Genomic DNA, 24,829 nt, shown 5'->3' on the forward strand with positions numbered 1-24,829 from the left:
CCATCCAGAAATGATGCCGGTAGGTATCCCAAATTATCCCGAAATGACCTCGTCGGCATCCCGGACGGATCCCGAAAATTATTCAGAAATGATGCCGGAAAGGTTCCCAAATGATCCCCTAATAGTCCCGAAATTACCCTAATGGGATCCCGGATGGATCCCGAAAACCATCCAGAAATGATGCCGAAAGGGTTCCCATATGATCCCGTATTAGTCGCGAAAAATCCCCGAAATGACCCCGACGGGATCCCGGACGTATCACGAAAACCATCCAGAAATGATGCCGAAAGGGTTCCCAAATGGTCCCCTATTAGTTGCGAAAAAGTCCCGAAATGACACCGACGGGATCCCGGACGGATCCCGAAAACCATCCAGAAATGATGCCGGATGAGCCCCAAAATGATCCCGAAAAAGTCCCCAAATGGCCCCGACGAGATCCCGGACGGATCCCGAAAACCATCCAGAAATTATGACGGAAGAGCCCCCAAATGATCCCGAAAAAGTCCCCAAATGACCCCGACGATATCCCGGACGGATCCCGAAAACCATCCAGAAATAATGCCGGAAGAGCCCCAAATGATCCCGAAAAAGTCGCCATATGACCCCGACGACATCCCGCACGGATCCCGAAAACCATCCAGAAATGATGCCGGAAGGGTCCCCAAATGATCGCGAAATAGTCCCGAAATGATTCCGGAATAGTCCCGAAAATGTTCCAAAATAACCCCGACGGGATCCCGGACGGATCCCGTAAACTATACAGAAATGATCCCGGAAGGGTCCCAAAATGATCCCGAAATAGTCCCGAAAAAGTCCCGAAATTACTCCGGCGTAATCCCGGACCGATCCCGAAAACCATCCAGAAATGATCCCGGAAGGGTCTCGATATGACCCTTACGGGATTACAAATAAGGTGAAGCTAATTATAAAACCATGTTAATAAGGCAGCAGGCGCATTGGAGCGAATAAAAAGTTAGATAGAAACATACAGGTAAAGCTAATAAAAGCGTGCTAATAAAAACAATTGATGGAGGGCGGATGGCGGGAGTAGAGGAGAGGACCACTGATCGTTCCTCCAAAATTGTCTAGATCTCGTTCTGTATGTACCAGATACCAAAAACTATTGATTTAGGAGAAAATTTAGATTGAGTTATAACAATTTATGGATTTTACACCAGAGGGGAAGATAAAGGAGGGCGGGCGGAGGGTGTCACTGCTTACTTTGTAAGCCCTCGATTTTTTGACCCCTTGAGTCTGTGATATTGGTGAAGGCCAGATCAGAAACCCGGATCCCGAAATAGTCCCGAAATGACCTCGTCGGCATCCCGGACGGATCCCGAAAATTATCCAGAAATGAAGCCGGAAAGGTTCCCAAATGATCCCCTAATAGTCCCGAAACTACCCTAATGGGATCCCGGACGGATCCCGAAAACCATCCAGAAATGATGCCGAAAGGGTTCCCAAATGATCACGTATTAGTCCCGAAAAAGTTCCGAAATGACCCCGACGGGATCCCGGACGGATCCCGAAAACCATCCAGAAATGATGCCGAAAGGGTTCCCAAATGATCCCGTATTAGTCGCGAAAAAGTACCGAAATGACCCCGACGGGATCCCGGACGGATCCCGAAAACCATCCAGAAATGATGCCGGATGAGCCCCAAAATGATCCCGAAAAAGTCCCCAAATGACCCCGACGAGATCCCGGACGGATCCCGAAAACCATCAAGAAATGATGCCGGAAGAGCCCCCAAATGATCCCGAAAAAGTCCCCAAATGACCCCGACGATATCCCGGACGGATCCCGAAAACCATCCAGAAATGATGCCGGAAGAGCCCCCAAATGATCCCGAAAAAGTCCCCATATGACCCCGACGAGATCCCGCACGGATCCCGAAAACCATCCAGAAATGATGCCGGAAGGGTCCCCAAATGATCGCGAAATAGTCCCGAAATGATTCCGGAATAGTCCCGAAAATGTTCCAAAATAACCCCGACGGGATCCCGGACGGATCCCGTAAACTATACAGAAATGATCCCGGAAAGGTCCCAAAATGATCCCGAAATAGTCCCGAAAAAGTCCCGAAATTACCCCGGCGTAATCCCGGACCGATCCCGAAAACCATCCAGAAATGATCCCGGAAGGGTCTCGATATGACCCTTACGGGATTACAAATAATGTGAAGCTAATTATAAAACCATGTTAATAAGGCAGCAGGCGCATTGGAGCGAATAAAAAGTTAGATAGAAACATACAGGTAAAGCTAATAAAAGCGTGCTAATAAAAACAATTGATGGAGGGCGGATGGCGGGAGTAGAGGAGAGGACCACTGATCGTTCCTCCAAAATTGTCTAGATCTCGTTCTGTATGTACCAGATACCAAAACCTATTGATTTAGGAGAAAATTTAGATTGAGTTATAACAATTTATGGATTTTACACCAGAGGGGGAGATAAAGGGGGTGGGCGGAGGGTGTCACTGCTTACTTTGTAAGCCCTCGACTTATTTGACCCCTTGAGTCTGTGATATTGGTGAAGGCCAGTATACGTAAAGTTATAATGTGTAAAAATTATGAAAAATAATTTCTCGAAGGGTCGTGGGACCCCCACCCCTCTTTCCATATTCGAAAAAAATTTCGCTAGTAGACTACTGTCTGTGTCCCAAATTTCATCAAAATCCGTGTAGCCATTCTGGCGTGATTCAGTCGCAAAGACGAAAAAATATAATAATTACATTACAACTGTTCCTAGGGGGCGGGGACCACGCCCCTTTTGAAAAATATATAGCTAGTAGATCCTTCTAGACTATTGGCTATATGTGTGCAAAATTTCATCCAAATCGATCCAGCCGTTCTTGCGTTATTGAGTCACAAAGACAAACGTCTGGACAAACATCCAAACATCCAAACATCCAAACATCCAAACATCCAAACATCCAAACATCCAAACATCTAAACATCCAAACATCCAAACATCCAAACATCTTAACATCCAAACTTTCCCATTTATAATATATATTAGATATTAGATATTAGATAGAGAGATTCACATACATACTTTCAAAACTTAAAACGGTATATATATATATATGGGGTATTCCATTCCATTTCGACCAATTTTGAACCCGACCCCTTTAGAATTGGCTGAAAGTTGTTCTTCTTTTTCTAGATTACGAAAGACGTTTTTCAGAATTTTTTCAAATTTTTTCATCCAACTCAAAAAAAGTTATGAATTTAAAAAAAAAAACTTTAAAAATTTTTTTGTATTTTCTCCGAAAAGTGCATTTAAAAACAAATTTAAAAAAAAAAGATCCCAAACGGTTAATTTTTGAAAAGGTTATAGCATTTTGAAAACAAAAACGGTGTTTTTTTAAAAATTGATAACTTTTTTTGAGTTGGATGAAAAAATTCTGAAAAACGTCTTTCGTAAGCTAGAAAAAGAAGAAAAACTTTCAGCCAATTCTAAAGGGGTCGGGTTCAAAATTGGTCGAAATGGAATGGAATACCCCATATATATTATCAGGAAAATGTTCGATTTACGACACTGTACCAAAAAATAAGAAATATGTACATGTAACGGAATTATTAAAAATACAATGCTACAAAAAAAAAACCAGTCTTTCGATTATTCTCGAATTTTAGCAAAAAGACAATTATTCATTAACATATATAAAATTCAAACAAGAATAGTTTTCTCTATGTTATAATATTTTCTATCATGGAATATATCCCTACAAATGTTTTCCAATCCAAATTTATTCAAGGCCTATTTGGTCACCAAAATTCACCCAAACGCTTATGTGCTCAATCGGAGCCACCTTCGAAATTATCAGAAGAAACCACCCTAATGCCTACCTACAAGAGCGCACTCAAGGGAGTTAAGGGGTTTGTTGGCCACTGCACGACCCTACAAGAATACTGACTATCATATGACTATCATCTGATTGTCAGCAATGTCAACCTAACGTTCAGCGCCTCATACAAACTTTCTATCACAAACTTAAGGGGACTTGCGCAAATGTGATGTAAACAACTGTGTACGTGTGAGTTTTTGTCTCTTTCTTATACACCCACATGGCCTACTGATTAAGTATATAGCCGTACTGCTCCCTCTCATTCATTTTCCTGGATCAGTGCTGACACTCTAACTATCAAAAAGTGTCATAAATGATAGTTTACTGTAGATATCAGGTTTGACTGTTATACTATCATAAATGACCATTATTATATTCCGCCAAAAATGAAACAATGCTTTTTGCTTTTTATTTACTTTATTTCATTACGTTTTTAATTTTGTACGTGATAAAAGCATACGTTGTTGTTGTTGTTGTTGTTGTAGCAGTGCTTCGCCCCACCTAACAGACGCGACCGATCACAAACTGTCATCAATATCCTCTAACGGGAGTCCAAGGAAACTTGCTGTTTCAACAGGGGTGGACCATAATGAAAGGGGTGTTAGAGGCGTTGGTTCCACATTACAATTAAAGAGATGGTTGGTGTCATGTGGGGACACATTGAAAGCGGGGAATACATTTTGTATGTCGGGGTTGATTCTGGATAGGTAAGAGGGTAACCTGTTACAGTATCCAGAACGAAGTTGAGCCAGAGTGACACGCGTTTCCCTGGGGAGTATGCGTTCCTCTTCCGCAAGTTTTGGATACTTTACTTTGAGTACTGGGTTCACCGGGCAATTTCCGGCATAAAGGTCCGACGCCTGTTTGTGGAGTTCACCAAGGACCTGCTTATGTTTTTTCGCTTCATACGGCTGTGTTCTCAGATGCCGTATTTCCTCAAAATGCTTACGGAGATGACTCCTTAAGCCCCTAGGCGGTGCTGGCTCGTCAATCAGATGTCTGTTGGGATGCCCAGGTTTCTGGGTATTCAACAGGAACTGTTTGGTCAGCATCTCGTTTCTTTCCCTGATGGGGAGTATTCTCGCCTCATTATGTAGATGGTGTTCTGGGGACATAAGAAGACAGCCCGTGGCAATTCTGAGAGCAGTATTTTGGCAGGCCTGTAGCTTCTTCCAGTGGGTAATTTTTAGGCTTGGCGACCATATGGGTGACGCGTAGCACGTAATCGGCTGGCTAATTGCCTTGTATGTAGTCATGAGCGTTTCTTTATCTTTTCCCCAGATACTGCCAGCAAGGGATTTGAGGATTTTGTTACGGCTCTGAATTCTCGGAACAATTGCGGCTGCGTGCTCACCAAAATGTAGATCCTGATCAAACGTCACACCCAAGATTTTGGGGTGTAGGACAGTCGGTAGCGTAGAGCCATCGACGTGGATGTTCAAAATGGTCGACATTTGGGACGTCCATGTTGTAAATAAGGTCGCGGAAGATTTAGTCGGTGATAATGCCAGGTTTCGCGAGGCGAAAAAACTGGAGAGATCAGGGAGGTAGCCGTTTATTTTATTGCATAGCTCATCGATCTGTGGGCCTGGGCCTGTGGCCATTACTGTGCAGTCATCGGCGTAGGAAACGATTGTGACTTCTTCCGGTGGTGAAGGTAGCTTAGATATGTAGAAATTAAACAAAAGTGGGGATAGGACACCACCCTGTGGCACCCCTTGTTTAATTCTCCTTGGCTTTGATGTTTCGTTTCTAAATAGCACCGATGCCTGCCGACCACCCAGATAATTTGCGGTCCACCTTTTAAGACATGGGGGAAGGGTAGAACCTTCCAGGTCTTGCAGTAACGAGCCATGGTTGACCATATCAAAAGCTTTTGATAGGTCTAGCGCTACGAGTACTGTTCTATGGTGGGGGTTTTGATTTAAACCGCAATTTATCTGGGTGCTGATGGCATTTAGCGCGGAGGTAGTGCTATGGAGTTTTCTGAAGCCATGCTGATGGGAGGCTAGTTGCAAATTTGCTTGGAAATAAGGCGATAGGAGAGATATCGGACGATACGACTCTCCTATGTTAGCTGGTTTACCAGGCTTTAGTAGCGGGACCACCTTGGCCATTCTCCATTTCTCGGGTATGACAAAGGTGGAAAGAGACAGGTTGAAGACCTGCGCTAAATATTTGAAACCCTCTTTCCCTAGGCTTTTAAGCATCGGCATGGCTATGCCGTCTGGGCCCACTGCTTTGGATGGTTTAGCGCGACCAATGGCGTCCTCAACCTCTTTAGCGGTGATGGTGATTGGTGACGCGCTGAATTTGTGTTTATGTGCGTGTCTGTTGGCCCTCCGTCTAACTTTGTCGACCGTAGAATGCATTATATATTGTCGGCAGAAAGCGCTCGCGCATTTTTTCGCATCCGACAGCAATTTGTCGCCAAAGGCGATGGAAACTTTGTCTTTGTGCTTAGTCGGATTCGATAGGGACTTTACGGTGGACCAAAGTTTACCCACACCGGTAGAGAGGTTACAACCTCTTAGGTACTCCTCCCATTTCGCCCGCTTGTGTTCATCCACAAGCAATCTGATGCGTTGGTTTATATCCCTTATTTGGGGGTCGCCTGGATCAAGCTGCCTTATAAGGTCACGTTCTCTCGCTAAGTTTGCGGCCTCCGCCGGGAAGTGGGGCCGGATTTCGGGAATTCTCCCGGCGGGAATGAAACGTGCCGAGGCGGATTCAATGACCTTGCGGAAGGCACGCTCCCCTTGGCGGGCATCAGTCGGGATAAGGAGGGCAGCAAAGAGATTGTCTGTAAAGGATTTATATTCTTCCCACTTTCCTTTTTTAAAGTTTATGAAAGTGCGTTTTTCGGTGACGATGAAGTCGGCGGTACGCTCGAGCGAAACAAGTATAGGCAGGTGGTCGGATGCCAATGATACCATCGGCTGCCAGTTGACGCAGTTTACGAGTTCTGCGCTCACGATTGAGATATCTGGCGAACTGTGACAGCTTCCTACCATACGTGTGGGGGCGTCTCCGTTTATTGTGCAGAACGTCGTTTCTTCTATTTGATCCGCCAACATCTCGCCCCTACTGTCCGCCCGCAAATTTGAATCCCATAGATCATGATGGGCATTGAAGTCGCCTAAAATAATGCGATTGTTTCCAGTGAGTAAGGCTCTGATATTAGGGCGGTATCCACCGGGGCAACAGGTGGCAGGGGGGATGTAGATGTTGATGATTTCTAGGTTTGCATCGCCTGACCGGACAGATAGGCCTTGACGTTCTAAGACGTTGTCCCTGCGGTCGATGCCAGGATCAAATATGTGATACTGCACAGAGTGGTGTATTATAAACGCGAGGCCGCCTCCATTTCCGCTCTCGCGATCTTTTCTGTGGACATTATACCCAGAGCAGGTCTGCAATGCAGATCGTGCTGTGAGTTTAGTCTCTTGAATCGCAGCAATGCGGATGTTGTGCCGCTTCATGAAATTGACTATCTCCGTAATCTTCCCAGTTAGTCCATTACAGTTTAACTGCAGAATTCTGAAGTGCATGAGGGGAGACGTCGCCACTCTGGGGGTAAGTGACGGGTGACTACGCCTGGGTTGAGGAAGGCCAGGACGCAATTGCTGTTGTGGCCCTGGGACTGGGCGTCCTTGGGCAAGCATTGGGGTACCCGGATGATTTGGGTTTGCGACCTGGCAACATGGCGCGATGAAACCCGTCGAGGGGTTGCCGTCGCGGAGACCAGAACATCTAGGAAAGTGGCACCACCCAAGGCAGGAGCTGCATTGGGCGGATGTCGCAAACATATATATTCTGTGCTGGCAAACGGTGCAAACGGAGGTAGGGACTAAGAGTCTGGTTCCCTGACCTACACGATTGCTGCCGGAAAAGAGGGGGGGGGGGGGAGAAGACGAGGGCAGGGGCTGTTGCTCAGCATTGCTTCCGACTCTACTACGAAGATTGTAGTTATGAGTGGTAGCAGCTGTTTGAGTTGTTGGCGCCGTAAGGCGCGAGCAGCAGCGGGTACTTGTTGTGGCTTGCTGAGCAGCGGGGCTGCTGGAAGGTAATGGGGGGGGGGGGGGGGGGCGCTTAGAAGTAGACTACGAGGCGCCCTTGGGCGTGAACAGCAAGGAGCCACAAAAGATTTATAAAAGTTACGTGGACGTCGGGTTTTGGGATCAAGCCCAGAACAACCTGTCCGATGCAACCATCCCTTACACGAGACACACTGAACAGAGTATGACCGTCCTAAAAAGATTCTTTTCCGGCAGATGCAGCAAAACCATTTCTCAGGACCGGGGTCAGGAGATGGACCCGGATTGGATTCGATACCTTCCCGGAGCAAGAGAATATGGAGCAGTCCTGCTGCAAGGAGCTGCTGGGAGGATGACAATTTATGGGAGGGACGAAACAAATTAAATGGGGTTACACTGAAATGACAGTCCTTGGTCGGGAAAAATCCCGAGTCGCTCCGGTACATAGAACCGACTGCCTTGGGAAGCGTAAAAGCATACGTGTTTCTTATTTGTTTAAAATAAATAGTTTTATAAGAATTCGAGTTCAGAATGTTCAATTTAAATTCAGAAAATAACAAAACAACAGAAGAGCGCTTTCCTCAAGCGGAAACACATTTAAAAATGAATCACCACTAACCACTATTATTCTTCGCGTATCAATTTTTTGAGTGCGCCCCACACATTCCGACAGCTTTTGGTATTTTTTAATATTATTTTCGATTTTTTTTTTCTTTTAGCATGGAGCTTTGAAATGATCTCTTTTTAATTTTTTAAACTTATTTTTTATATGGCTTTCGTCGGTTGAAAATGGCGGAATTTAAAAAATAACAACACAACCGTGATAATCATTTGATTGTCATATGACAGTCAGTAGTGACAACATGATTAAATCGGATAAACTGTTCTCGCATACGTAAAATTCCGTTGAGACTTATGTATCTGTCTCACATGCATAATGGTATCTGCTGTATGTTCTTTTGTTCTGTACCAGGTGTCCGAAGCTTTCCCAGTTTGAGTCCTTTTTCATGATTATAGGCTGTCGTTGGGTACATGCGGACATGCGTGAGCGAACAAAGGAACATACATAAATTTGAGTATCAATGTTTACGTCATTGCAGGATCAGCATTGTCAATTACAACTGTGAGTGTATTAGTAAAACTATCAGCGTTTCTTGTAGGGGATACTAAACCAAAAAACGTATTTTCTTGAAATGACCCGTTTGGAATGTATTTATGTGCCCTAGAGGTGCCACTTAAATTTTGACAGTTGAATTTCACAAATTATTTAATTTTTAAATATACGAAAAATACATATAATAATACATAAAACGCCTAATATTGTTCATGCAAACGCCTTGCTCCTATCGTTTCCGCTTCTCGTCGATCTGGAGTGTGCTGCTTCAAAAGTGTATATTGCTTACAGTCTCCACTGCCGGAACCAGGTAACATATAGGAACAGTTTTGTTTAAATATAGTTGATTGGTATATGTGACTGGTATACGTGACCAGTATAAATGTGTAAATGCGGAGTATAAATGTCCGGTATGATATAATAAATAATTTCCCTGGCGCTGTTGGAGCTTTCGTCATCTGCGGTGACCAGATGGCATTCCCACTAGAGGCAAAGCAAAATACCATTCAGCTCGACTTAAATGGGCTAACGGAGGTATTTCACGCCAATTTTGGCGTTCACGCGTTTTTATTAGGATGTTTCTGACACCAACAAAATAGCAAAATTTATAGCACCAAAACTAAAATCTTACAAAAAGAAATATGCTCTCATTATTAAAAGAATTACTTTTATCGAAAATATATTTATCTTTTAACTAGGGATATGAAACCAGAAGGACAAAAAAAATGCGTTTAGGTTTTTTTTGACAAAATTAAAATTTATCAAGAAAATTTTTGCAACAAAAAAATTGATAATTATTTCAAAAAAGAAGATAATTAAACTTTAAAAAGGGGGGATTAAAACCTGGAAAATGCGCCAAAATGGCGCAAAAGAAAGGGGATTAACACAAAAAAATCTTTACAAAAAAAATTGGAAATCTAGCACTTACCCTCATAAAATTTATTTCACATCCATATGCAGCAGTTGGGTTAATTAATTTACCGACGGACCCGATATGTATTTTAAGGCCAAAAGCCTTTAAAAAAAACAATTTTGAACTCTTATAATTCGATTTATCATCCTCCGCGCACAGGGAACTACTTTTAAATTTAAACTTTAGATATTTATTTTCACACAACCTCGGACCGCGCAACACAAGCGAATTGGTGCAATATACTTTTGGACTGATCTCCTTTCTACAGTCACACCCCCTTATATAGATCGCACCCCCGCAGATACACCGTTTTCTAGTGCCGCTTTCTCATTGTCATCCTCAATCTCAATCGCAACCATAATAACCTATATCCATCCTTTCCTGTACTCACCACGCTCGGAGCTACCATATGGCTAGCATCTGGCAACCCTTGGAATAGAGCTTTTTAATAATTTCCTTTTGTTGGGATTTTGTTGCTTTTCTTTATTCTGACGTTTCTATTTGTTTATGTTTTTATGAGTGCGCTTAGTTATACGCGAAATTAACTGTGTTTTCCTCCTTTTTTTATTAGTTATTTAGTGTTTATGTGCAAATAAAAAGAAAATTGAGGCTTTGTGCCGCCATAAAAAATTGTTATCTGCCTCAAGACTGGCTGTGTAAAAGCCACCTCCGTGCCTATGGCAGCCAGGCGGAGGAGCCCAAACATTTGACCCAAGACTACAAGTCTAGGGCTATCCGTTCCCAAAAATATCGGCAGGGGTGTCAAAAGTCGTGCTTTGGGCCCAGGACCACGACTCCCAAAGCAGAAATCGAAAATTTTTTATCTGCCAACAGATATTTGCGGACGAAATTAAAGCAATTTGTCATGTGGTTATTGTAATTTTGATGGTTTAAATACCCACCAAAAAATATTGTGCACTTATATAAGTGATTTACCCTTTTAGACCTACATTAATTAAAGTTTTCTTTTTTCTCTTTTCTTTTACAGTGCGGACCTTGGAAAGATGCGCTTTCGACCCAACGCGGGGAACACCCACTCCCTGACACGTGTAATAAAGTATTTTTGAAAACCGATAAAATAGTTGGCGACGAGTGTAAAGCAAATTTGGCACATTAAAATGGATTCGGCGCAGCTGAATGATCTTATAACCGCATTATCGTCCATTACAGCGGCAATGCAGCACAGCGGCAATGCAGCAACAGCAAGCAAATATTTGAGCAACGAGGGGGTCGATTCCGGTTGAGCGTTATAGTGAAGTGAAAAAAAATTTATCACTTTGGTTATCACTTAATGTTTTCATTTTTTCACTTCACTGAGTTCGAAAATGCGATTCTTATAACTGCTGTGAAAACTCTTAGCTGAATAACATTTGAATTTACAATGTGTGAAGTTTTCTTTGCTGAATGATAAATTATGATATATTTCTTTTATTTTTGTTTGATGTTTGTTTGACAATTTTTTTAAATTCAAACGTTAACACAAAATTTGTATCGGTATTAACTTTGTTTTCACTTCACTTCAATTTGAAGTTTTAACGCAAAACTGGAATCAATAATCGCGGTGAATTGGTGTTAATACTTTTCACTTTACGATAACGCACAACCGGAATCGGCCCCCAGTACGAGTGTCACTATGCTAACCACATTCGAGGAATTCAATGCAAAAGTGGAGTCCTTCAAGAATTATAAGAGCCGTCTGGAGTTATATTTCCAAATAAAAGGTATTTTTGAAAACAAAGAGCTTTGCACAAAGTTACTATTGAAATATATTGGGGCATCAAATTAGCATTTCTAGTGACGTTAGCAGCGCCACGTGGAATTAGCGAATATCAATATGCTGAAATATTTAATTTACTCGAAACCCATTTTATTGTCACAAATAATGTTCTGGTAGAACAACATCGGTTCTTATCCGAAATCGAGAACGAAGGCCAGACGATCGCATTATTTTAAACTCAGTTGCAAAGAAAATCTAGCGATTGCGAATTCACATGCGAATGTAGAACGTCAGTGGCAAACTTATTTTTACGCGCGCAATTCATATGCTGTCAGATCTAAAAGGAGCAAGCGGCTTAAGTCCTAGGAAGCTTCTAGTATTTGCGAAGTGGACGGAGTTATTTTATAACTATGTCCTGTTTTTTGATAGGCTTTTTCAGTTTGGTCGTTAAAACAAACTTCTGCTAATACTACGGACTAAATCAGTATATGTGAGGGACTCATGGACCGGCCAGTTCATCCTAACATAACCTAATTCATACGAGGGTTGAGCGATAGTCACATTAGAAAACAACTACTACAAAATCCGGCAGACACATTTGCCATGTTAGTTGAGCGAGCATCAGTTCTGGAAGCAGCAAAAATTGATAGTCGAGAAATAGCATCGGGAACCGGTCCCAGCGATGTAAAACAGATCAGAACTAAAGGCAAAGACTACAAATTAAAGCGAAATAAATACAAAGAGTTAGGGTTAGAAAATAGGTGCTTGAGATGCGCGCGCCAAAGCCATTTGACAAAGAACTGTAAAATAACAAAAAGCAAATTAATCTGTCAATACTGTCATAAGACAGGGCATGTAAAAGATGTATATATACAATACAAAACAAAGCAACGAAATGAGCTTAAGCTGCAGACATTGGTGCTTTATCGGTAACCGTATCGGTAACCTTATAACAGCTGATTCGACCAACCTTATGGGAATCAATGCAATCGATTATTGGTGCCGCTAAGGTCGTAACCGTATCGTAGCCAACCAATTGGTTTTTGGTTACCGTCGTATGGCAAAAGCCAAAAGTTCGAAGTTGACTTAGGGATGAAAACATAAAGAAATCAAACGTCGCGTTCCGCTCCTATACTGGGGAAATTTGTATACCAAAAGGAGCAAAAGTAACTGTAGAGTACAAGAATAAAAAGTCAATAGCAGATTTGTATATTGTATCTTCTAGACATACTCCTCTCTTAGGTCGAGTTTGGGTTCGCAAGCTAGGTATAACGCTAGAAGATGTTGATAAACAATTAAAAGCTAAAACTCTATGCAACATAAATTCTATTGAAACTTTAGTTACAAAATACCCAGAAGTATTCGAAGAAAAAGTTGGATGCATACCAAATATTTTGTGCTCGCTGAAGTTAATATCAGGAGCAAAGCCTGTATTTCTGAAGGAACGACAAGTGCCCGTCGCATTAATAGATAAGGTGGAAGAAGAACTTGACGAATACGAACGCGACGGAATTATCACGAAAGTAAAGACAAGTAACTGGGGGCCCCATTGGTGGTTATTACGAAACCGAATGGAAATGTCCACTTGTGCGTCGACTACAAAATAGCTGTCAACCCACAGTTAGAGCCAGCACACTACCCAACCAAAAGAGTTGACGAAATACTGAATACGCTTAAAAATTACAAATACTTCTGTAAAATTGAAATGTATAAAGCCTACCTGCACGTGAGGGTCGATGAAGAATGTAAACACACAGAGGCACTTATTGCATGAATCGGCTTGCGCTCGGTGTTAAGACAGCTCCGAGGGAATTCAACTGTATTTTAGACCAAATCTTACGCGACTTGCCAGGAACATCATCGTATTTTGATGATATTATTGTATTTGCGAAAACTAAACAAGAATGCGAAGAAAGGTTAATGAAATGCTTAGAAAAATTAAAAGAATACAACTTACACGTTAACAGAGAAAAATGTCAGTTCTACAGAGAAAAAATACAATATTTGGGGTATACGATAATATACAATAAAATTACAGTGTTAGGAAAAAGTAAAAGCCATTCGCAATATTCCGACTCCGAAGACCCCAGATGAGCTGAGAAGATTTTTGGGAATGATAACCTATTATTCACGGTTCATCCCAAATTTGTCGACTATTACGGCCCCGTTGAGGAAGCTACAGTCCAGAAATACAAAATTTAAATGGTCGGAGGACTGTCAATCCGTGTTTGAAAGACTTAAACGGCAAATACTAACCGATAAGGTATTAAGGCCATACGACGCTGATTTGCCTGTGTTTTGACGTGTGATGCTAGGCCTACGGGAATTGCAGCAGTGCTGGCCCATGAAGAAAATGGGGTCGAACGCCCTGTATAATTTATCTCACGAGCACTAACTAAAGCAGAGCAAAATTATAGTCAGTTATCGCGAAGCACTTGCAATAATATTTGCAGTTGATACATTTTTTCAATATCTTTACGCAAGAGAGTTTACATTAGTAACAGACAAACGGCGCTTTCTTTGATTTTACATCAGAGTGAAAAAATGCCAGCAATGACATCAGCTCGTCTTCTACGCTACGCCTCCTTTCTTCAAGGTTTTAATTATAAAATGAGACATCGAAAATCGGAACTGATCACACACGTCGATTGTCTATCTAGAGCACCGGGAAAAGACTCGTCGAAGAGATTGACTTATTTTTTAGATGAAGAAGTAAAGGCAATACAAACCGAAACAGTAAATACAATATCCACTAACATACTTACAGCAATATCCATTGCAAAAGAAATCGAAAATGATCCCAAGCTAGCTGAATTGAGAGAAGGTTTAATAAATGGCAAAATTCAAGATCCAGAATACACGTTACAAAATGGTATTGTATTGAAAGGCCAACGGGTAATGATCCCAAAAGCCCTGCGTAATTAAATCCTAAAAGAACTGCACTATACGCACTTAGGAATAGTAAAAATGAAACAAACTGCCCGCCGGTATTGCTACTGGAAAGGTATAGATGCAGATATAGAAAGCTTGGTAAGGTCATGCCATGACTGCGCAATGATTCGAAAAGATCCAGCACAAATAACCACCCATTGCTAGGAACAGCCACAAGAAAATTTTGAAAGGGTTCACATGTACTATGCAGGTGTATTTCAAAACCATTTTGTCTTCGTTCTCACAGCCGCAAAGTCAAAATGGCCATAAATAAAAATAGTAAAGAGCGCACCAATTTCCGAGAGCACGATCGAGTTATTACAAGAAATATTTTCAACGCATGGACTGCCACAAGTACTAGTCTTCGACAACGCTACAATTTTTTTTATTCTGCCAAAGTAACGTCATCGTTCAAAAATTCATCGCACCGGGGCATCCGGCTAAAAACGGGTTAGCGGAAAGACACATTCAAACGAACAAACTTTAAGCAATGCAACACGTTAACGCACTAATGCGCAAGAAAGTACAAGAAATTGTCAGCCGTTATCGAATCCTTAGAAAATAACAAAACTCCCGCGGAAATTTACCTGGGTCGGAAAATTCGAACCAGGCTAGACGCCATTAAACCCGTACAACACGACGAAGCAACGCCGCCTCCTAGGGTCTCACAGCGAGTTCGACAATTTAGCGTGGGAGACCGGGTACAAGTAAGATGGTTTCACAAAAATAAAGGAACATGGAAATTCGGCGTAGTTACAGAAAAGTATGGAAAGTTACACATTATCAGGTTGAATTAGATAATGGCTACAGCCTCAAGCGACACATAAATCAACTCCATAGAGCAAGTGTAACTAACGTCGAGGATCACAAAGAAACCACCGTATCTGAGAGGAAGAAGAAGCGACAAAACGATATAATCGTCGAGTAGCTGCACACATAGCTCCGCAACAACGAACATAAAGATACGAGGAAGTACATCCACAACCAGAAACCATACGACAAGCCGAGTCCGTATGACGATCGGGAAGGGCACGTAAGCCGCCGGTCCGACTTCAAGATCATGCACTTTATTAGCGTGGGAGATTATTATGTCTCTAGATTAACTATATTGTAATAATGTAACACATGTATATCGATATAATTGTAATAGCGCTATAAATTACAGTGTCATTCTAAGATGTAATAATTTTCCATGATTGTGCACTTTTTCAATATTCGTGTAATAAAGTTGTACAATAGCTCTATAAGTAGTTGGATTCATACGGAACCATAAGTAGATTGTTCTTAATATATTAAGTAAATTTTATAATTTAGTCGGTAAGGATTGTAATCCAAAGGTTTAAACAATAAACAATATGTATATGTATTTAATGTGAAAACTTGCATTTGAGAACACGGTTGCCACCTCAGTTCATTTGGATCAAAAATGGTCCCTTCCAACCCATTTGGTCCGCTGGTCCTTTTTTCTCAATTTTGGTCCATCTTCGGTACGGTTTTGGTACTTCTATTTCATTTTCACTGAGACAAAAATTCAAAATACTGCTAATAAAATTTGCCACAAATTTATTAACCCACATATAATTTTCAATTACTTCAATGGAGTTCTTTCAGTTCAAAACTAACACTTACTGAATCTGTGATCTGGTATGAAGTTTAAACTGTTAGGGAAAAAGTAAGCATCTATAAAAATAGCATTAACACAATTGCTTAGTTTCATTTCACGATGTACTGAGTTTGCCAAAACGCAAATCTTTTAACCGTTCCTTACTGAAACCTAATACTGTTTTCACACAGAAACTTAATGATCTCATTTCACCTGCTAATGAAATCGTAAATTTTTTGCTTTCACACAGAAGTAACTGCTCGATTAGTATGAAGGATGAGACAGACAATCATGGCGGAACGATACAAGGTGGGAGCATGGTGACATACCTACAAACAAAAAAAATTCCATGTACTTGTAAATTCGATGGACAAATGTCAAAATCGTACTGCGCCGGCAGTTGATGTATCAAATCAATTAAAAAAGGTTATAATCAGCTGTTCGATGCGGCCACCTTGTATCGTTCCGCCAAGCAGACAATGACATTTGCTTTGAAAACTAAGAAGCGGAAACGGAAGCAGAATGCTGCCAACAGAGTTGCATTGTGTTTTTGACTTCATTAGGCATTCGATTAGCTACTAATGAAATAATAATAGATTCGAATTTTGTAGGGAAGATTGAGCTCAATAAGCGTCTTAATGTAGAAAATCGCCTTTATTATTCAATAAGCCGTCTGTGTGAAATTAGTATAACTGCGCTATACATTTTATTTCATTGCAATCAAGCAAAACTAGGTTCACAACGTTTGGTTGGTGAAAGACATAGACCTATCCTAGAAATGTGATACCTAAAGGTACATTTTATTTTTGTTTGTGCAGTTTGAATTAAAGCCAAGTGTCTCCTTTATTCAAATTTTATATAAGAAACCACGGAAACATCCTAAAACGAATACGATACTCTAGTAATTTGCCGAATTGTTTGTAGACTAATAAAATAAAACTAAATTTTCGTACTTTTTTTGATGCCTGGTCCATTTTTTCGATGAATGTTGGTCCTAAATGAAAACATGGTGTGGCAACCGTGTTTGAAAATGCATGTGCATTACATTTTTCAGAACTTAATTTTTTTTTTAATAATGAAATAGTAGTATGCAAGCGACTTCCATAGTAGTAGACATGTACATGGATATTATGCACAAAGTTTAAAACTAAAAAATGTTTCTTTGAAATATAATCTAAGGGAAGATGCGCGCGAGGGTTAGCTTCATAGACGCGTATCAGGCACAGCATAAGAAATCTTGAGGCGTAGAGAGATCGTAGCTGCACGCCATATTTTGTATGCGTCTACGAAACTACGCCCCGTATGTATCTTGCCCAAGTTTAATTTTTTTAATTAATGATGATAAATAACATGTGAAGCAATTAGGCTTAAGGTGATTTTTGCGTCGTTTTGGCACTTGTGTTGCGTCTACATCTGACTTTGAACACACGCGCTTTAATTGCTTCAATCCATAAGCAACGCAACGCCAACGTCAAAGCAACACACAAATAATTAAAAACTTACGTTCTTTAAATTTCTTGCATTTACTGAAAAATATCCGAGTTTCTATCGCCGTTAAACTAAATAAAAAACATAATTTTGTATTCATGTCGATTTCGTGATCGATCAGTGGAGGCAGCTGAACATATCCTCTTGAAATGCGACGCAGTCTGATGAGGGCACAATAGATCAATGCACAGTGGTCGGTTCCATATAGAAAATCGAAGTGAAAAGTTTGCCACCAAATGTGTCGTTAGTATCTCTTATTAGAACAGCCTTTTGGAAGGTATATTTGCTTTTGTTGTATTCGAACTGTACTCTTTAAGAATAGCTTCAAAAGTGAGGTTATGGTATTAGTTGGTTTTTGCAAGTTAAAGCTATTTAAAAATACATAAAATATCATTATATTGAAATAAATAGAAATAAAAATTGAAGTAAAAGGTATTTACTTCACATTGAAATAATTTTAGTGTTTTTAGCTTTTTGTGTTTTTTTTGTTATTTAAAATTTCACCAGTGTTTTTATTAGTGTTTATTTGCACAAATTTTCAACAACATTTTCAATTTCTGCTAAAGTTTTAGTTGGGTTCCTCACGGATCCTCACGTTGTGACTTATATCTTATTATTAGTCAAAGATTTAAGATTCCAAAGTGTTAATAACAGCTGCCACTTTCTGCCACTAACAATGTTTTGCGACAGTTTTCTGATGAGCGTCAACGTGATAAATCATTATCGTATGTTATATGTGCCCACATGTAAAAAAACTATGTACATATAAAATAAAAATAAGAGGCGCAGTATTTATACATATAAACTATTTATAATATAAAATAAATATTTTTTTTTAGAAAAAAACTTTATCGGTATTTTAGGTAAATTAACGGGGTAGTAAATATAAGAGGGGTAGTAATTTAAACAGAAAAAAACTATGTATATTTTAGGGAAATGAGAAAGGGTAGTGCACATACAGTAAATAAGAATTAAATAAAAAAAACCAAATATTTTGGGGAAATTTAGGGGATCAATTCAATTATTACATCAAAAAAAATAAAAAATACTTAATTTTAATATGGGTTTTATTAACAGTAGTATTAAAAATTAAATTGTCCTCTCCGGTAAAGTTTGACATTGTGAGGCAGGGTAAGCCGTTAACTTATGGTGAATCAATAAAAAAAAGTTATTTAATAATTTTGGAAAAATTTAAACAACGTGACATCAGGACGGACAAGGCGACAGCTGTTTCGATTATACCTTGTAAATCTCTTCAAAGCCTTTTCTCCCGGGAGTGGGAGTCGAACCCGCACTCCTACGATTGTTGAAATGGTTACAAACGCATTCAGCTACGTCATGCCTTAGTTGTTGTAAAGTTTTTCCCAATTGCCTTCTTTCGCATATATTATTTTCTACACATCACATACTTCGTGTGTAGATATGTGTTGAAGTTATGCATGTTTGTAAGGCGGTTTTCAGAGAAACTAGGTATTGTTGCTGTTTTTGTTCTATTTATAGAACTACAACGAATTAACCAAATGTTGTCTGTTTATATGAGTTAACCGGGGATTGGCAGGGCAATACGGGCAATCCCCGATTAACTCATATAAAAAAAGTTATAATAACCGATTTTAATAAAATAATAGGCATATGTATATATACTTATAAAATATCTGAAAACGAATAGATTTTAGAAGACGGTCTTTTGTTTTGATAGGGTCAGATGAAAAATGGAAATTTACGACTCTTGCAAATTTTATATTTGTGTTCGAAACGCAAAGGCCGATTCAATTTGTTCCGGAACACTCTATTCCATTACAAGCCTGAAGTCTTTATTTAATGAGGTTCATTAAAAACTGTTCCCTATTGAGATATGGAAAAGATTCTGGAGTTTGTACGGATGGTGCAAACACTATGAGTGGTAGGCGCGAAGTCTTCGTAGCCTAAGCTCAGCTTCTCTCGAAGCTTTACACAGATCTCTCTGTTATGAAAACATCGAAGGAAATTATAAATAAACTCGTATACTTTTTTATTAGCTAAGGTGCTTAACACCACGACCTTAACATGTTTACGGACATAAAAAAGCTCTCGAATTTCTGGAAATACAGAAAAAAGAATTGCGTTTTATATCATTGCTCAAAGATAGCACTTTTATTTCAGGTTTGAAATTTTTAACTAACAACTTAAAAAGATAGGGAAAAGTTTACCGCAAACTTATATTTTGACAAAAAATTTAATAATTCAAGTTTTGATTTTTTCTGATTACAGTAGAAGTAATACAAATTCGGAGGATATTTTCTAGGTAGGTTTAGGAAGTTTGCCTCACAGTAAACATTTGGTTAGTATACCAGGATGACTCTTCTGTACAAGCAGTATATTGTTCAAATTTGTAGAAGTTAATCTACTTCGATGTTTTGAACAAATATACTTCAAGTCGGAGAATGTTTGTTCACAAAAATAAGTAGAGGGAAATAATGACATACATATCAACAGGTTTGCTTTCAGTTCTGGAAAATGTATTGCATCTACGTTTTTCCAGAACTGAATGATATTGTTTGGATCTAGTTCATTCATTTCACCCCTTAGAATTACAAGCTCCCATTGTAATTTGAACCCATATTTAAGCACATCGCAGTGAAATGGATCTTGAAATAGATCCAAACGTGGTGTCATATTCTCAAAGTCCCTAAACCTATCTAGAAAATTTTCAAACAGCGTTTGAAAAATATAGGAATGCTCCAAATTTGTATTACTATCGCTATAATCAGAAATAATCAGCGTTGTTTTCGAAAAACTAGAATAATTACCATTCTGCAACTCGCAGAGAAGCAAAAATATTTTTGTCCTAAATATGTTTAAGATTTTATAGGCGTGCGGTAAACTTCACCCGTTTCCTTGAAGTTGTAAGTTAAACTCGTTTAAAAACTTCGTTGTATCAGGCAAAAACGTCGAGTCCAAAAAAAAGTTTGATCTTTGAGCAAAGATATAAATCGCAATTCTTTATTATTATTATTTATAAATCGCAATTCTTTATTTTCTATTTCCAAAAATTCTAGAACTTCCGCTCTAAGGTCAAATAACCTTTTAAGGCAGTCGCCACGGTTTAACCACTTTACGTCCGCAAACATTTTTAGGTCATGGTGGCCAGCACCTTTGCCTCTCAAAAAGCATACGAATTTCCTATGGGAAAGTGAATGGTGACCACCACGTATCTTATTTATAATTTCCTCTGCTGTTATCATAACAGGGTGATGTGTTAAAAACTTAGATGAAAGTGCTGCCTGATGTATAATGCAGTGTAAACTTGACACATTAATGTCATGCTTACTTAACTGCCCTACGAAGACTTCGTGCCTACCACTGATTGTGTTGGCCCCATCCGTACAAACCCCAGAAAGTATCCCCATATCTACAACGGAGAACAGCTTTTCATTAACCACTTCAAATAAAGCCTTCCCAGTTACGTTGCCATAAAAGCTCTCAATGGAGAAAAGTGTTTCGAAGCATGTGTAATCGGCCATTGCGATTCGAACACAAATAGCAAGTTGGCAAGTGTCATTGATGTCCGTACTCTCATCCAAACATATCGAAAAATATTTGCAACCTTCAAAATATTTGCAATTTCAGATTTTATTCTAATCCCTAACTGATCAGTGCGACGCACTGGAGTCCTTGCAGATAAAGGAATTTCCTTAACAAAATCTAGTCTGATGTTAAGTTTATTAAAAACCTTTATCATAAGGTTTTTAATGAACTTGCCAATCAGAAAAGGGCCTACCCTGCCTCACAATGTCAAAGCTTATCAGAGATGACAATTCCATTTTTAATTTGGGGCTAATTTTTATCCCGCCCAGTGCCTTCCACTGCGGACAACCACTCTTTAATTTTTTTTTTTAAATAAATATTTTTTTCTCTCAACATTTTAAATTTTTTCTTATCGCTTAACTTATTCACGATTTTGTGGAACCTGAGAAAATGTGTTTTACCGTTAGATATATACGTGTGGCAAAAAGTTTTAAAGCATAAAATGCATTGCTTTTGCCCAAAGGGATTGGTTAGCAAGAAAAATTGTTCGCTTTGCATATTGCGCATCAAAAAAATAGAAGTGTTTGTTAGTTGCTGTCTAACAAGTGACCATTGTAAATTTTACCAAGTAGCGCAACTAACAGCTGATCGGTGAAATTCGCACATTCACACGCACAGTTCTCGACTCAATTTCAAAAAAAAACTTTAGATTATTTAGCTTAAATTTTAAAGTGAGATAAACCTTACCAATTGATGTATAAATAGAATATATAAGGCGTATTTGTTGTTATTAAAAGAAGATTTTTATTTAGGTATATTAAAGTTTTTAACATTTTTTTTCCAACTTTAATTTAACAATTTCATGCGTTTTTAAAGCATTTTCGTGCATTGAAATACAACCATTGACATTATATTTCATACTCGTTCGTGAACAAGGACTGCAGTTATTCGGTGTGATTTTTCGAAAAAATATATTATTTTTGTGAAATTTTACACTTAATCTGTGGTATTGTGGTGGTCAAAAAGGTTTTATGCAAAATACTTTGGCTTACAACGCGACAATGTATTTTATCTTTAATATTAATGCAATGATCGAAGTTATATTAATCAAATGCAACTCTGCTCTTCCTACTTTTCTTCATTCCACTCCATTCGAGTGTCTCTTTCACTGAATTCGAGTGCCTTCCACTCTATTCGCAACATAACCTCAATTTAAACTGCCAAACTATATAGTAAACAATGGACTGACATAAGCTGTATTTCGTTGCTAACTATTACAATTAAAACATAAATTGCATGGAAAGCAACAATAAAAAGTAATCGAGTTGAGTTGGCTAATTGTCGGTAATTGTCGACCTGATTGATAGTGTTGTATAGTGTTGCATATTCAACAAGTAAGGAAGGTTAAGTTCGGGTGTAACCGAACATTACATACTCAGTTGAGAGCTATGGTGACAACATAAGGGAAAATAACCATGTACGAAAATGAACCGAGGGAAACCCTGGAATGTGTTTGTATGACATGTGTATCAAATGAAAGGCATTAAAGAGTATTTTATGAGGGAGTGGGCCATAGTTCTATAGGTGGACGCCATTTAGGGATATCGCCATAAAGGTGGATCAGGGTTGACTCTAGAATTTGTTTGCAGGATATGGGTATCAAATGAGAGGTGTTAATGAGTATTTTAAAAGGGAGTAATCCTTAGTTCCCTAGGTGGACGCCGTTTCAAGATATCGCCATAAAGGTGGACCAGGGGTGACCCTAGAATTTGTTTGTACAATATGGGTATCAAAAGAAAGGTATTAATGAGGGTTTTAAAAGGGAGTGGTGGTAGTTGTATAGGTGGTCGCCTTTTCGAGATATCGCCATAAAGGTCGACCAGGGGTGACTCTAGAATGTGTTTGGACGATATGGGTATCAAATTAAAGGTATTAATGAGGGTTTTAAAAGGGAGTGGTGGTAGTTGTATAGGTGGTCGCCTTTTCGAGATATCGTCATAAAGGTGAACCAGGGGTGACTCTAGAATGCGTTTGTACAATATGGATATCAAACGAAAGGTGTTAATGAGTATTTTAAAAGGGAGTGGGCCTTAGTTCTATAGGTGGACGCCTTTTCGAGGTATCGCAATAAAGGTGGACCAGGGGTGGCTCTAGACTTTGTTTATACGATATGGGTTTCAAATGAAAGGTGTTAATGAGTATTTTTAAAAGGGAGTGGGCCTTCGTTCTATAGGTGGTCGCTTTTTCCAGATATCGCCATAAAGGTGGACCAGGGATGACTCTAGAATATGTTTGTACGATATGTGTATCAAATGAAAGGTGTTAATGAGTATTTTAAAAGGGCGTGGGGCTTAGTTCTATAGGTGGACACCTTTTCGAAATATCGCCATAAAGGTGGACCAGGGGTGACTCTAGAATGTGGTTGTACGATATGGGTATCAAATGAAAGGTATTAAAGAGAGTTTTAAAAGGGAGTGGTGGTAGTTGTATATGTGAAGGCGTTTTCCAGATATCGACCAAAATGTGGACCAGGGTGACCCAGAACATCATCTGTTGGATACCGCTAATTTATTTATATATATAATACCTGCCAAGATTTCATGCGTTTTTTATTTCGCCCTGCAGAAATTTTTCATTTTCTTCTACTTAATATGGTAGGTGTCACAACCATTTTACAAAGTTTTTTCTAAAGTTATATTACGCGTCAATAAACCAATCCAATTACCATGTTTCATTACTTTTTTCGTATTTGGTATAGAATTTTTGCATTTTTTTCATTTTTCGTAATTTTCGATATCGAAAAAGTGGGCGTGGTCATAGTCGGATTTCGTTCATTTTTTATACCAAGATAAAGTGAGTTCAGATAAGTACGTGAACTAATTTCAGTAAAGATATGTCGACTTTTGCTCAAGTTATCGCGTTAACGGCCATGCGGAAGGACAGACGGACGACTATGTATAAAAACTGGGCGTGGTTTTAACCGATTTCGCCCATTTTCACAGAAAACAGTTAGCGTCATAAAATCTATGCCCCTACCAAGTTTCAAAAGGATTGGTAAATTTTTGTTCGACTTATGGCATTAAAAGTATCCTAGACAAATTAAATGAAAAAGGGCGGAGCCACGCCCATTTTGAAATTTTCTTTTATTTTTGTATTTTGTTGCACCATATCATTACTGGAGTTGAATGTTGATATAATTTACTTATATACTGTAAAGATATTAAATTTTTTGTTAAAATTTTACTTTAAAAAAAATTTTTTGTTTAAGTGGGCGTGGTCCTTCTCCGATTTTGCTAATTTTTATTAAGCGTGCATATAGTAATAGAAGTAACGTTCCTGCCAAATTTCATCATGATATCTTCAACAACTGCCAAATTACAGCTTGCAAAATTTTTAAGTTACCTTCTTTTAAAAGTGGGCGGTGCCACGCCCATTGTCCAAAATTTTACTAATTTTCTATTCTGCGTGAAAAGTTTAAACCACATACCAAGTTTCATCGATTTATCTGTCTTTGGTAATGAATTATCGCACTTTTTCGGTTTTTCGAAATTTTCGATATCGAAAAAGTAGGCGTGGTTTTGGTCCGGTATCGTTCAGTTTAAATAGCGATCTGAGATGAGTGCTCAGGAATCTACATACCAAATTTCATCAAGATACGTCAAAATTT

General features: G+C 39.2%; 1 protein-coding gene and 1 long non-coding RNA gene across 9 annotated transcripts in view; one reads left to right on the forward strand and one right to left on the reverse strand.

The window, feature by feature from the left end:
- Positions 1–24,829, reverse strand: part of LOC137250152 (succinate--CoA ligase [ADP/GDP-forming] subunit alpha, mitochondrial-like) — a 158,897-nt gene that overhangs the window by 110,936 nt on the left and 23,132 nt on the right. For 3 of the 8 annotated variants that reach the window (XR_010952797.1, XR_010952795.1, XR_010952794.1), the window contains exon 1: positions 9,932–10,160. The exons of the other annotated variants lie outside the window; for them this stretch is intronic. The gene's annotated coding sequence lies outside the window, so the exon portion shown is untranslated. Of the gene's footprint in view, positions 1–9,931; positions 10,161–24,829 lie in introns of those variants that run through there. 8 annotated transcript variants of the gene reach the window in all.
- Positions 10,423–18,110, forward strand: LOC137250151 (uncharacterized). Its single transcript, XR_010952788.1, has 2 exons — positions 10,423–11,637; positions 11,703–18,110. It is a non-coding gene; the product is annotated as an uncharacterized lncRNA (long non-coding RNA).

The sequence above is a fragment of the Eurosta solidaginis genome, chromosome 4 (genome assembly GCF_040869045.1).
Source record: "Eurosta solidaginis isolate ZX-2024a chromosome 4, ASM4086904v1, whole genome shotgun sequence".
Classification (NCBI taxonomy): Eukaryota; Metazoa; Arthropoda; class Insecta; order Diptera; family Tephritidae; genus Eurosta; species Eurosta solidaginis.